At 38.1% G+C, this 12,316-nt stretch overlaps 1 protein-coding gene across 1 annotated transcript in view; it reads right to left on the reverse strand.

The window, feature by feature from the left end:
* The window catches only part of LOC135164118 (RING finger protein 17-like), a 93,477-nt gene that overhangs the window by 52,343 nt on the left and 28,818 nt on the right, over nucleotides 1–12,316 (reverse strand). The window lies entirely within an intron of this gene.

The following is a 12,316-nucleotide window of genomic DNA, read 5'->3' on the forward strand; positions in this document are numbered from 1 at the left end:
TGTATCGAATTTTAAATGACTCCAGCTCTGCAAATATTTTCTTGAATTCATCTGAAGATTCTGTCTCAACTAATTTGGAATTATTATCAAAACGTAAATTCCAGGATTGACAATTTCAAAATCATCCAGTTTAAATATTAATCCCTAGCATAAAGTCTTTTATAACAGCTCGTTAGCCAATTAATCCATCACAAATGGTCATGAAGTCTTAAATTCATAAATTGAAATGAATATGAAAAATCCGATAGTAAAACATCTAACTGACTAGTAGGCTGTTCTAAATAATTCGAAGCCAAGCTCATAAAAATAATGAGACTTCCATCGACAAAACGATTGGAGCCCCACAAGAACGCGACGATAATGACGTGATTACGGTAATTGCACATCCTACAAGTGTTTCCGCATGTAACAGGCGGATATCCAATCTCGGATGAATCCCGCTCGGTATACAATTTTCTGGAATTCATCAATTAATAATTCACAAATTAGCAAATCAAATTATCCCATTCAAATATCAATTCCTCACGCTGAGTTCCATTATAACAGCTCACCCCTCAATTAACTCATTTCCATCATCATAAATTTTAAAATTCATGGTTTTGAATGACTATTTAAAAAATCGATAGTAAAATGCTGGACGATAAAAATTATGCTTAAATGGCCAGTTCTAACTAATTAGAGATAATCATTCATTCTAATGAGATTCTCAGTGGAACTAATTTTCGATATTCCATCGTTTTTCATTCATACGAAAAAATGGGGGAAATAAAAAGTTTTTAATCGGTGAAATTATTTTTCTTATAAACTCACCGATTTATTGATTTTTTTTTGGATTCATCATTTTGGATTTTCAATTCAATTTCGTACCCATACGAAAAATGTCAACATAATTATCGTTTCATTGATACTCGATTTTTTCCCTATATTTATTATATTTTCGAAACATAAATTGCAGTTTCTAACAACCGGAAAAAAATATCTTGATTTTGTATTTTTCGTTGTGTGACAAGACGAGAAGAGGCCCTGAAGAGCAGTACGAGAATGACGTGATTACGTGTAATTACACATCTCCCCTCAAGTGTTTCCGCATGTAATAGCATGAGGATATCGAATCTTGGATGAATCCAACTAGTCACGTATAAGCGGTGGGAGTGACGTGAGAGGGAGAAGAAGATAGCTGGAGAGAGAGAGAGAGAGAGAAACGATTTGGGAATGGGAAACGGTAGTGGGCCGGTTGGAAACCAGAGCTTGAGGGCGAGCAGTTACGGGCGTTTAGTGAAACGCAAACCCACGCGAGCAAATATACGATGGTAAACAGGGCTAGCAATCTGTACGGGGGTGAAGGGAGAGAGAGTGAGTTTATCTCGCGGGCAATATTGGATGCGATACTGGTTGCGCATTACGTTAAATCACACCGAGAGTTGGCTCGTCCGTTTTGGTGCATAAGGCCCCTTTATTGCATTCTCGATTACGGATCATGGAATTTTTTGTATGATTCGATGATTTTCAATATTTCATTGAATACCGACCGTTGGAGCTTTGATGAGAGGATTTCATATGGATTTTATAGGATTTTTTTGAGTGGGAAAATAGAGTTCAATGAGATTATACAACTGTTGAATAATAATAAGTGCTTTTGCAGATAAATTTTCACAGGGAAAAATTTTTATTTGTGGCATTTATTAAGAATTTAATAGGTCATGTTGAATATTTAAATTTAGTAGATTGTTTTTCTATTGGAGATTGAGAATAATAATTTACTAAATTTTCACCGAATTAATTATCATCGAAACCTAAAAGTCCTCAATCTATGTGAAACCTCTCGAAAATTTGTTTTCTTTCCTTTCCTTCAATTCCACGTCTTGTTGGTAAATTTTAATCGTTATTATCTTCAAATATAATGATAATAGCAACTGCAGCATTGCCGTGCTTTCCCGGCGGCCATAAATTGATAAATCAATATCTAGTTTTCACTTCTCCTCGAAATTATGCGAAAAAATCGTTAAAATAATCCAGATAAACATATCAATCAGCCCCTGAAAATCAATTCTCCCCAAGAAACACAACTCAATCATCCGGAAGCAATTTAATACACGAATACCAGTGTCATGGTCCCTGCATCGGTATTCCAACCAGTTGCCGGTTCGATGCAACAACTGCCTGAAGAGAGTGATGAGACAGATTTTCATTGATTATTCATTGACGTGGTAGTGGATTGAATTGAGCCCATCGTACAACAAGGAAGCGAAGAAATCAATTGATCCGTCCGAGTGAGGGAATATCACCCGGAGGGATGAGGAGATTTTCGATGGGAGGGCTGGAAGCGACAGGGGCCTCCCATCACGTTGGATGAGTGATAAAGGGTAAGAGAGGGAGAGCGAGAGAGGATAAAGGAAATATAGGCGTTACGGTTTGACATGGAGAACTGTTGGTGAGGTAGAGGGTGAGAGGGATGTAGTAAAGCTGCGTGTGTATTTATGGAGTAGCCCAGGATGTGCGAACTCGTCGCTTTAACTCTATTTCGTTCCCTCTCTGATACCTGGACCAAATATGCCCCTGTCCGCGTGTCCATTCATCCCTCATTTTCTGGCTATCCTCTCTCCTGTCTCACACACACAGGGCTATTAAATTTGGAAACTCTATATCGTTCTAATCCACATCCCAACACATATAGTAACACACACAACACACCCACACACATAGATTTGTCTCTGTTACAGAGAAGTTTCGACGTGATGCTCTCGTTTCACTCTCTTTTATAAAAGGCATCAAAGTTGATGGTTTGAAGGAGGAAATGACGCTGGGTATAATTTGCCGAAACGTGGAAGTGAGAGCGATGGAAGATGGGAATTGCGCTCATCCGGAGGGACCGGGGGAAGGTGGGCCCCGAGCGGCCGGGTGTTTACCCTTGTTTGCATTTCGCTATGAGCTTCGATCCTCCTCTCGCTTCATTTTACTTTAAACCTTTGTGCGAGAAATACGCGTTTTATAGACGTCAACTAGAGCTTCGTGCAACAGTCTCAGGAGGGGAAAATATTGTGTACACATATATTCGTTGTATGATCGAGGAGGGGAGGTATTTGGAGTTTTTGGAGAAGGGGAAGGTCGATCAGATGTTGAGGGATGAATAGATTATTGGGTATTTTGGGGGTTTGATGATTCTGTTTGGTTTAGGTGGGAAAGGATGGGATTTGATATGTCGGGTCGAGTGATCATGTGAGGTGGGGGTGGTGGGATTATCATTTATGAAATTTCAGGGGAATTACAATGGAATTGGAAATTTTGAAGTAGTGGGAGAAACGAGAATGCTTCAAGTGACCCAATTGCTATCGAATGGTAATTTGCAATAGTTCCAAGTGAAATATCTATCAAACTTGACGGGATTTTTATTCATTTTTGGGGGGCCATTGAAGTGAAATTAATCACTTCTATTTGTAATATATATTTATAGTAAATTTTACTGAGATTAACCTGAGGTTTCCGTTTGATAAATAGTCCACCACTCCAGGAATATCTCGAGATATTTTCAATTCATTTATCTACAACAAATAAATGTCTGAAAAATCCGTTTAATTAAATCTATCAAACACTCGTTAAGGAAATTCTCAAATAACAATGAACAAAAAAATGTGGAATTAAGAGCGGGATGATCGCGGAATGTCACAGTGAAAATAAAAACCCCCGTACTCGAGAATTTTTTTCCTCCATCACTCCACTATTATCATCCACCCCGGTTGCTGCCCATCTCTCTCAACATTTTTATCCACCCCCTCCACGCAATGTACCCATAGTTTCCCGACAAACGCAGAACGTTGGATGGGGGGATGGAGCGGGAGGGAGATCCTCTCCACGAGATCCAACAATTTGTTTTATCGGCAAGTAACGCGACACTTATTGCATCGTCGTTGGCGAAGGCGCGTCAAAAGAATCGAAGGAATCTTTTCAGTCTCGATTTCTTTTTATCTTCATTCCTCCTCCTCCTCCCGCCCCCCCGTATTTCTGGTGCACAGTTGGCGGGTGAAAGAGGAAACAGGAAGGGGGGTGTGGGAATTCTAAATGGTACATTCTTGTATCGAGTGGCTCATAGCTCCGCCTCTGAAGTACCTTCTTAAAACTTGAATTTTTTTTTAATTGAACGGAGAAGGGAGAGGTGAAAAAGATCAAGCAAATGGCACCCTCTTTCCAGGCAAGTTCATTATTAGTTTTGCGAGTGTCTAAAGAGTCCAGGCTGTGGTGTCTCGGTTACTTGCCTATTCGATTCAATTAGTTGTGATGTCATTATGGAGAGAGTGCGCCTTTGATTTCATTGCTCATATGATGGAAAATCATTGGGAAATCTGACGATAATGATGAAATGAAAATTGAATAAGAAGGAAAAATTTACGAAATTTATAGAATTAAGTGAATTCAGGGAGTGAATTCTAAAATCGCTTTCTTCCAATCATAATATTTTCATTAAAATAAATAATAAGATTTTCAAGTAAAACCTTTCAAAAATCCCTCCTCACCCTAAAATTAATTTTCAAGAAATAAAATTGCCCAAAAAAATGAGATGATACTATGAAATGTAAGACCGTTCTCCCCCGATTTTATTAATTTATTCCGGACCCTGTGGGCTGAAGTAATTAGAGCAAATGGGTCTGGGGGAGGGAGATTTCAAGTGGCTAAGCAAGTAAGCCCAGTGAGTGCACGGGTTTTAAAGTCGTCAGTTACCGCCCTTTACCCTTAGAATAACCGGGAATAATTAAAGTCATAGGATGCAAGTGTCCCAGTGTCTGTACTCAACTACATATACGAAGACCAAGTAAAACGTACTAGATACCCAAGTGAAAAACCTCTCCACTACCCTCTCTTTAGCCTACTAACATCCACTATCGTACCCGGATACGGTAATGACCTGCACCAATTCAATTAGGTAATAGGGTTACATCAGGTGTCGCTACGGCTTTGACTGAAAGCCGAGTTACTTCGTGACTCTCACTCGTGTACTCTGTACACCCTCTGGTAGGGATATATTCCCAGCAGCCTGCCAACGTTCAGTTGTTTCTAAATTGTAGCACCAAGGATTTTAATTGCAGAAATCGAGTCAAGCGGTAGTTTAATAAGAGAAACATTACGTTTAAGTTTCAAATTTTCCCTATTCCATTGAGACTCTTCCGGCAACTTGGTACTGGCCCCACCCCTCCCCTCCCCACCCCCCTTGAGGTTTTTTTTTCCGGGTGACAAGTTTAACGCGAAAGTTTAACGCCAATTATTTTAATGAGATGGGATTAATAGAATTCGGAGGTAAATGAGATGAGTGGAGCAGCAATTTGAGGAGTAGAGTAGTGAGGAGAAATGAGGAGCTCTTCAATATTTCTGGACTCGGGATAAAATTCAATAGTTTGCGGACAGTTTTGTTATTCTTATTCAATTAGATTTTGGAAGGATAATGAAAGCGGTTAAGTCAAGATTAATGAGAATTCTCACCGAATTATTCAAATGAAATTCGTGAAATTCACATGATTATAACTTTATCGATCATGTGAAAAAATATTGAATAATTTGAAAAAAGTTATTACGTCGTTGTGGAATTTAATAGATATAATAGTGAAAAATAGATATAATATGAGTGGATGAAGTAGGATTTTGCTGTTGGAAACGTGCTGGTGAACTGACGACGAAGCTCACCGGGGCTTGGCCAATCAAACTGTCATTTGTAATCAATTAAAAGCCAATAAGCCAGTCTCTGATTGAACAGTGGACAAACGGTATACATGAACCATCGAATGAGAAGGTTGGTGGGACCGAGAGGGAGGGAGGTAACGTGCAACACCCAGCGACAATAATACCGGGTTATTAGTCGCAGTACAGAGTAGTTTACTTCAGCGTTGTAATGCCAAACAGAGTGAGAGAACAATCGTTGATCAAATGGAGGGGAAAAAAAACATACGTGAAATGACTCGGGCTTTGTTGATTTTTTTCTCGCTTTCAATTGAATAATTATCGCGATTCTCTGAATGATTCCTTCATTCGTCGGAAATGATACGCCGCGATAAATCGAATTAAAAAAACACAATTATGTTATTGTTAATATATAAAAATATACAATTTCATCTAAAAAGAAGGCAACAAGTCTAGAAATTCTTGAACATCGACTGAGTAAAAAATGGTGCTTCCTGAAATATGCCCTAAGATATTACTCGCATTGAAATTTTTCATAAAAAAATTCCCATGGAAACCTTTGGATTATTTTATAAAAAGGGAATTCTCATTTTTGTTGGATTAATTTCCATTGAGTAAATCGCTTCGAGTCCATCAACCATTATGTCATCTGAAATACATTTTTTCAGCCCAATCATTTTTTTTTCTACTGCCCCGTTATATCCACCGGATTTCGGAAAATTAAAAAAAAAATCTCACTCAAGCTTTCAGCAGCACTAACTGGGGTACTGACAATACTCCCCTAAAATGCATTCCAATAAAAGCCAAAAATTGTCAAAACTTCTCTTCACCCCCAACCCACCTTCAAAAATAATCCCCCAGCGTACGGGTGAATGAATAGATACATGCATTACCACCAAAATGAGACAGAAATTCTCTTGTACACGAGAGTTTGGGGCCGGATGGGGTAGGTGGGGGGTGTGGAACGCGTGGAAATTTGTCTCTCGGTAACTGGATCTACGAAAATGCGTTCACGTTCCGAGCTGTTCCCGCTTTACGAGGGCACCTCACCGTGCCGCGTCCGTTTCTCTCGCCTTCAATCCACCCGCCCCCCCTCCCGCTCTCCCTCTTCAGCTCCACCCTCAACATCAACCCACCCCTGCGAGTCGTTTCCAGAAAATGCATCTATCTCACGTGCGAGCTGTGCGAACAAACGGTCGTCTATTTTACTGCGGATGAGAGGCGGTATACGAGGGTGGAAAAGGTTTTCTGGTGACGGAAGAGGGGTTGATACTCCGGGCAAAGAAAGTATAGACCAATGACGTCGCGCTCTCGTTACGTCAAACAATCCCATAATGTCAGATAAATACCAGTTTTTTACTTAATAATTTTCTTTCATTTCTTTGCGTCACAAAGAAATTGAAAAAAATATTTTGGCGATTGTTGAGTTGACAGGGATGACGAGAGAATTTTTGAGAATTATTTCTGAGGGACATTACTTTGCAGACGAACATGTCGAGCAGTGGAGGGAGGTTTTAAACACTGAATTCAGGTACCTGGAAGAGGCCGCGAGTTTTACGCGCGCTCGATATACACGAGTTTATGCCGTGGGTAATTCGAAGGAGATGGAGGAATAAAGGGGTTGCGAGACTGTGGAAAGGAGGGATGGGAGGTGGATTTCTTTCTGAGGTAGTGGGGGATGTCGAGCTTCTCCCTCCCCAGTCTAGAAGATATCATAGGAATTTCTAAGCGCGTAAGGGGCCAGGGTTACGACCGGCAAAATTCTGCAGTTGGAGGGTTGGCCCGTTACAACCTTGGAATGGGGGTGAGACACTTGAGAATGCATATATTCTATCATAGAGTCTTGCAAAGGGTGGACACGTTTCTTCGCATAAAATTTGAGATGGGAATGTCCTGACGCATGGAACGGGAAAGGAATTTTTTTGGATTTTTATGAGTGAGGGAGAATCGTGAGAAAAAGAAAAACTCAATGTAAATATTTTGGGAGAAGAACTTTGTAAGATTTTTTTTTTCCACTCGAAACACTACAAATGCACAACTTGAGTTTAGTTTTTAAATTTTTTTCCTGATTAATTGAAGAAAAATATATCAATCTGATTTTTTTTGTTTTTATTCAGTTCCATTGATTCAATTCAAGAGAAATTATTTGTCTTGTTCTTCTCCAATATATAATATATTAAGGCAAGAAGAGCAAAAATAAAAAGGCCACTGACGTCCAAGAAAAAAAAACAAAATAATAAACATCATTCCTCGAATGAAAAAAAAACATTCCCAATCAAATAAGAAATTAATTCACGTGACACTTCGACCGAGTGAAAACCCGTATTTATCCGATGAAAAAGTGAGTCAGTGGAGCTGATGTAATGTGCCTCTCGATCTTGACCCCGCAAGTTCGTTCATCCAATAAACTTGTGAAATACAACGCGCCCAGTTTCACCGCGGTCCCGTCCCACGAGAAAAGGGAGATTGTTCATACACAAGTGCATGTACGAATCACCACCTCGGCCAAGGGCATACGATTGATTCTCCACCTCTCTTAGTTTCGATTATCATCAGTTGCATGACACCTGCACTTGCATTAATAATGGAAAATGTAACCTCAATCAGGATACCCACCACCCGGATCACCCATACACGGAATAGTAGAGTGGAGGGAAAAATTATGAAATACATCAGGTAATCGGGGAGTGGAATAAACATCAACATATTTTTTTATTTACTCTAGATCGAGGAAAAGAATGCGAGACGAATGGGGAATTATTATCCCCGTGCATCAACATTTTTAACGTTATGGTAATTCGTCCTGCAAAATTAATCCGGCATTCCATAAAAAATTACATCAGCGAATACAAATAATTACTCAATGTGTAGACATTTTGCCGTAACAGTGAAGGGTAATTCAACCAAAATAATGCCGTGAGAAAAGCAGAATGAATTTTTTGCAAAAAGAAAATCTCAAGGTAATTCACCGAAAAATATTACTGCAATAATAGAATTTTCAACTCTACGAAGATCTTTAATCCCCTAAGATGTACGGAACTCTTGTCAAAGAATCATATTAGTTCATTAATAATCTGAGCGAAAATATCAAAACAGACTGAAAAACTTATTAAACCGAACTGAAGGAAATTGATGAAATCGCTTCCGACTTTCTTGGGTTGAAAGAGAAAAATAAAAACTCCCGAAACCGGATCCCTTTGCGGTCATCTTCATCTCCTCCTCCCCCCCAGCCCCAGCAACATCCGTACATTCTTCCTTTCTCGTCGAGGAAAGTCGCGCAAAATTAAATTGGGATCGCGCTGCAATTAGGTGACCAACGCCGACAGGACTCCATTTGTAATAGTATCTTTTCACTTCACCTCCAATTGACAGTGGAATAATTTTCAAACCTTCTGGAAGGCTAAACCAAAGTCAATTTGCGACTAAACTCGTGACACTGGAAGAAGAGAACGGATGGAATTTTTTTCTTTAATTTGTGAGAACAAAAACAATGAATTCGTGGAAAGCAATTGTAAGGCGGATTCTCAGACAGATGATTATGGTATCTGGGAAATGGAGTTCATCACATAGTGAGGATCAGTTTTTGCCAAAATAAAAATGTATTCAATGTTGTTCGAAGAAACGTTTCTTTTTATATCTGAAAAATCTAAATTTTTCATGAGCTGAACAAATAATAATAATATCTGAAGTCATCGGGATTTTTAATGAAACGTTATTAGTACACTAGAAATTCTACTGAAAATTGAAAAATTCTGATTCTTAAGCAATGAATAATGCCGTAAATTTCTGAAATTCCTGGGAAGAAATTATTCCTGAAATCTAGGCTAAATAAAATCAATACATCTGAACAAATTGGAGAATATAAAACTGGTTTCCAGGCATCACACCGAGTCATAATAAACTGAAAGAATGAAAAACTTGCTTTCCCATCCTCAAGTCATCATATCGTTCAGATTAGAGCATTAATTAATTTCCCACGACTGAGTATTCTAAACGTTCATAACATTTTCCTAACACCTTCTATCCATTAGCTAAAACTATTCCGCGACTAAGAAGTTCTCGATATTGTGACACAAATTTATTGCGCTTCGATAACATCAGCGTCGATTTCAAATTGAGATGGTTATTCAATTGCAACTGAAGTAAAAAATAAGTGAGTGGATGATTTTAACAGGACTTCGGGATTCGGACGTTCCCTTTCACTTCTTCTCGAGTCTAACGATATAAATTTATAGTCCAGTTTGTGTATGTAATGAGGCTAGGAGGATCGTTACTTAAGATTTTACTCGACTCAACTGGAATTTAATTGTCTAGAATACCTGCACTTGGAACAAAATTATTCGTCATAAATGCAGACGATTACAGACGAATGTCATGGGAAAGCCATGAGAAATTGTTTCTTCGGGTTTTTAACGAACAATAGAATAATAATCTATGAAAATGTACTAGAAAATAGATTTATTCTTCTTTCATCAACGCAGTATTTTTTTCTTCATTTATTATCTTCAGTGATAATTAAGAAAAAATCATGAAAATCCAGATTATTTTTTACCGCTTCAGTAATTTAATAAACACAACATCGACTTAATTCCTGACTCACTCAAGACATTGGGGTCTAATAGACACAACAATCAATCTGTTCTCTACATCTGGATAAACTAATTTTATCGAGTCCGTTATCAGTGCTGACTCGTATTTTAATTCAATGACTTTATGTTTTATTTAATTTAATTAGAGCGACGAGAACTCTATTGTCAATTTTTGAATTCTTTTTCTATTGTGATTGGAAAACATGTTGAGAGAGCTAATTGAATATTGGGATATTTTAAGCACGTATGAAGGACTGATGTGAGACCTTCACATTACCTATCCATTTTTTATTACCTAACAGCGGATTTTGGGCGTCACCTCAAACTATAAGGAAACACAGTTCTCCCGTGATTATTAGTTATGGCCTTGCTCTCCGAATTCCTTCTACACTGTTGGATTTTTTAATATTTAAATAATTACTGCATTTAAAATTTGAAAGCGGTAAAATTAAATTTAAATTCACTTTGCAATATATTGTTCGTGAAAATCCTGAGATATGAAGGAATTTTCAGTCATTCATAGGTCTTTCCGGAAAATTAACTTTCTAATATTTTCAGAATAAAACGAAAAAAAAATTATGGAAGTGAATTGAAAATTAAAATATACAAAACCCCAGATTTAAAATTTTCCCGGTTATCGTCATTTCTCAGACCTGAAGTTTCACGAAAAAAAGGTATAGGTAATGAGGGCGGACTGGTCTCATTATCATTAACTATCCAAGCAAATTACCTGATGAATTAATAGTAAATCCCCGAGCTGCCTAACCGGTCGATGATAATCTCCCCGAACGTATTTAATTAAATCGATCATTTAGTGAAGAAATTAATGATAAAAATGCAGGAAAAAGAAAAACCCAAGGGCAGTGAGAAGAACTCGAGTTTTCTCTAACGAACGTTAATTCCTTAATTAAACAGCGCGCAAAAGTGTTCAAAGGAGAGAGAAGAAACCCCCGTGCTCCCCACCCGGGGGCTAGCTTAATTTGTACTTTTAACTCACTTCCATCAACTCCCTCCGCTCTCTTTCTCCCTCACACACACCCGCAATTTCCTTTAAAATCTGAGAAAATTGATTCCAACGCGAGTATCGATCCGGCATAAAAGTTCTCATCATCTGGGCCATGAGGGGGGAAACGGTGGAATGGAGAGTGAAGAAAAAATAAGTCGGAGAAAGGGAGTGAAGAGACATGGAATAAGTAAGAGGCGGAAACGGTCACATTAATTTATACCGAGGAATAATTATCACGACAATGAGAGATTTTTTTTTTATTCCTCCGGTTGCCATCGGTCCCGAGGATTACAATTAATAGCATATTGATATGAACCAATCGCAGATGATAATTTTAATGGAATAAAAAGAATAAATTTCACCTGAAGATGAAAACAATTCAGGTCACTTAAGACACTTTTTTACGACTAGAAAATTTTCAAAACCCATTCATTTCACAAAGAGTGAATTCAATGGTAAGTGATAAATTATAAAGAACAAATCGTATTTCCATATCACGTGCTCTCTCGATAGCCATTTTTTTTATTTACTCTTCACAACAGTCGAATGACCAGGAAGCAAATCACCGATCCATGCACGACTACCTGCGAATATGTACTTGATACGGATGAGAATGATTTCAAAATGAATAGAAAACACATTCCCATCATCCTCGGGCGTTCAACACATTGCAATTGTCCGACGCCTTGAAACAATCATGCACTTTCGGTTTACCTATCTCCAGATACCGATCGCTTCTCCGTAAAATTCGATCACTTCCGCGCATTTTCTTTTGCATTGTTGAACGATTGAAGAAAACCCGACAATTTAAAATGGGAATACCAATGATAATTCGTAAAATATTTTTCAATATTTCAGGTGAAAATTGCCGCACATGGGAAAAATTTTCGGAAAATTATCCAAAAAATTCAATGGCTCAGTGAAAATGAACCGTCCAATTCTACCCTTTTGTACCAAAAATCCTTATTTGCATTTGGTGGGAAAATTCTTTTCCTTGTCTAGTCAGAAATTTTTATCTTCTTATAAACTCAGAAATATTTTTGAAATTGTTATTACT

This window comes from Diachasmimorpha longicaudata, chromosome 1, assembly GCF_034640455.1.
Source record: "Diachasmimorpha longicaudata isolate KC_UGA_2023 chromosome 1, iyDiaLong2, whole genome shotgun sequence".
In the NCBI taxonomy this organism is placed as follows: Eukaryota; Metazoa; Arthropoda; class Insecta; order Hymenoptera; family Braconidae; genus Diachasmimorpha; species Diachasmimorpha longicaudata.